The 3,645-nt window shown below is 32.6% G+C and overlaps 1 pseudogene; it reads left to right on the top strand.

Moving 5' to 3' along the window:
- Window positions 1–369: 369 nt before the first annotated feature.
- Window positions 370–3,022, top strand: LOC120068167 (annotated as a pseudogene).
- Window positions 3,023–3,645: the final 623 nt, after the last annotated feature.

Below are 3,645 nucleotides of genomic sequence, written 5' to 3'. Positions count from 1 at the left end.
AAATAATGGATAGTGGACTAATCCAACCTTTGTTGGATTAATCCACTAAATTGAACACCTAAGCTAAGACATTAATGCAATTTGAAGTGTCAAATTGCATTAATGCTAAGTGCTTGCATGTATTGAATATATAAAATGCTCAATTTTTCAGATTTGAAGAGAAGGCAATACACAATTCTGAAAAAAAATTCTCTAGCAAAAACCTCCATTGATTTCACCAAAATTCACCTCAATTCAGTGTTTCCACCACACAATCCAAGTTAAGGATAGTAGAGAGGATCCTTGTGGTAGTCCAATTGTGTTTTGGAGATCAAATTCGTAGAGGAGAAGAAGAATTTCAGCTGTTCATCACAGGTATTTTAGCTTGAAACCCTATTTTTCTGCAAAACTATTTTAGCATGCTTTATGAATTCAAATTAAGTATAATTATAGTGTTTATCTATTCTGATTTCTTTCGCTGCATGTTAGTTTTATCCATCAGAAATATTATATAGAAATTGAAAGCTTTGTTCTTCATATGCATCTACCAAGTCACTATCTTAATATTAATATTTAATTTGAGAGATGAAAGGGACTCCAAAATTTTATCTAAAAAACAGAGGGAAAGAAAAAAAAAAGAGAGAGAAAAGTAAGATAGGTTAAAAATATTGATTTTGTTTGCTGGAAGTTTCTTGAAACTTGGTTAGAATTAATTTGTTAGCAATATTTATCCATATTTAATTTTGAACTAATTAAGCTTCTCAATAAAGAAAAACTAGGACCAGCTTTAAAAATCACAACAAACTTTGAACAAATTTCAACCTACATAACTAGTGTATATAAGCAATGTTTGGGCTATGCTTCTCTCACCAAATTAAAAAAAAAAGATATCGACTGACAAGAAGATAAGGAAAATGGGAAGAACTTTTCAAGTTATTCTCCTTCTAGCCCTAGTCTTTGTGTTTTCATCAATTTTAGTTTATTCATTACCATTGTCAACGCGAGGAAGATGAATCATTGATTCCCAAATAGGACACAGAGTGAAACTTGTGTGTGTGAATTGGTCATCCCATACACAGAGCATGCTAGCAGAAGGCCTCAACCATAGACCATTAAAAGAACTAGCAGATGAGGCAATCAAGTTAAGATTCAATTGTGTACGACTCACATATGCAACACATATGTTCACTCGTTATGCAAATAGGACGGTTGAAGAAAACTTTGATCTTCTTGATTTAAAACAAGCAAAAGCTGGATTGTTTCAATATAATTCTTTTGTATTGAACAAGACTATTTTTGAAGCGTATGAAGCTGTTGTTGATGTATTGGGGGCATGTGACCTAATGGTCATTGCTGACAATCACATTAGCCAACGAAGATGGTGTTGCTCTCTTGATGATGGAAATGGCTTTTTCGGAAACCGCAAATTTGACCCTCAAGAATGGCTACAGGGTCTTAGCTTATTTGCTCAACGCTTTCGCAATAAATCCACGGTATGTAACATCAAGAGTTTTTCTTAAATTCTTAAAACTAAGCTTAAGCATTTAAAAACTTCTATAACATTAATTAACAAAGAAAGTCTTTTAATGGTTGTTTAGATGGTAGGAATGAGTTTACAAAATGAGATACGAGGAATGATGAAAAATGCAAATGATTGGAACAACTATGTAATTCAAGGAGTAACCACGATTCATAACATAAATCCAAAAATTTTAGTGATCGTTTCAGGCTTAAATTATGACAATGATCTTCGATGCTTAAAGGAGAAGCCTTTGACGGTAAACACTTTAGACAATAAATTGGTTTTTGAGGTACACTTGTATCCTTCAGTGGAGATTCCAAGAGCAAGTTTGTACAACAACCATTGAACAAGATCTGTGCAAATATTGTGAATGGATTTATAGACCATGCTGGGTTTGTAATGGAAGGATCAAACCCATTTTCTTTATTTGTTAATGAATATGGGTATGATCAAGAGAGGTTGACGTTGTAGAAAATCGATTCATGAGTTGTTTCACAGCTCATCTTGCACAAAAAGATTTAGATTGGGCATTGTGGACTTGGCAAAGTAGCTATTACTATAGAGAAGGTCAAGCAGAACCTACAGAAGCTTTTGGCGTGCTTGACTCTAATTGGACTCAAATTAAAAATTCTAACTTTGTCAAGAAGTTTCAACTATTACAGACCATGTTGCAAGGTAACTATACGAATGATTATAACTGTATGCAAGGATTTATAACTAGTAAACTGGTATGATTTGTGAAAACAAATGTTAAATAGTTCAACAAGAGTTTTTTTTATATCTGGTTGAGTGACAATTTGAATAATGTTTTTTTTTTTTTATGGTACACAGATCCAAATTCCAACGAATCATTCTCATATGTTATATATCATCCACAAAGTGGCCAATGTATCCAAGTCTCTAGAGACAACAAAGAAATTTTCCTCACTGATTGCTCTGCCTCAACTCGATGGAGTCATGACAACGATGGCACTCCAATTAGGATGTCAAGCACTGGTTTGTACTTGAAGGCTGGGGGGGAAGGCCTTGAGGTATCTCTCTCAACTGACTGTTTAGGCCAACAAAGTGTTTGGAGTGCCCTTTCGAATTCTAAGCTTCATTTGTCCACCTTCATTCAAGATGGAAAGAGTCTTTGTTTGCAAATTGAAAGCTCCAACTCTTCAAAAATTGTGACCAACTCTCGTATTTGCACGAATGACGATCCAAATTGCCTCCAAGACACCCAAAGCCAATGAATTTGTTGGAACCAACACATTGTGATTGGCTTTGTATTTTTAAGATTAATTATATGACAACACTTTGTATATATATATATGCACCAATGCCGATCCAAATTATACCTTCAAAACACCTAAAGCCAATGATTTAACTTGTTTGAACCAACACATTATGATTGGCTTTGTATTTGTAAGATTAAATAAATGGCAACTCCTTGTATTTGTATGAAGAGCAATCAAAATTGCTTCCAAGTTATCCAAAGCCAATGGCAATGATTTGACGAACTTGGTGGAACTAACACATTGTGACTGGCTTTTTGTATGTGTAAGATTCTATATATGACAAACGTCCCATATCATTTATGATTATTTTAAGGCCAGTTTTTCTTTTTCCTTCTAGAAATCTATTACCTCCTATTAATTTTATTAATTTAAGAATGTAAGTGACTTAATTATAAATTATAGACTCATGCAACAAAGTGTGACATAAAAAAAAAAAAGTTTAGACAAGAATGTATTTCATCTGGTTAAAAGAAAACATTCACTCTCTTCCACATCCTATATCTTTACTCCTCTACCTCCGTTCAAATCATACATTTTCAAATATTTTCAGTAATTTATTTCTATTTAGTATAACATTGGATATGAGGAATTAAACCTCTAATATCAATGAAAATAACTCATGCCGATTAACGTAGAGCTGTTATTATTTTTGTAGCACTACTTTTGTATTTAAAACTTTATAAATCATAGTTTGGAAATGTGTACGTGTGTATATATAGAATATAAATTCTAGGTTTAAATACCATTTTGGTCCCTCTACTTTTGTTTTTAATTCATTTTGGTTCTTATATTTACCATTTTGGTTCATTTTAGTTCATATACTTTTAAAATATCCGTTTTGGTCTTTATACTTTCAATTTTAGT

Source organism: Benincasa hispida, chromosome 12 (genome assembly GCF_009727055.1).
Source record: "Benincasa hispida cultivar B227 chromosome 12, ASM972705v1, whole genome shotgun sequence".
NCBI lineage: Eukaryota > Viridiplantae > Streptophyta > Magnoliopsida > Cucurbitales > Cucurbitaceae > Benincasa > Benincasa hispida.
This window is presented reverse-complemented; position numbering and strand designations above follow the sequence as displayed.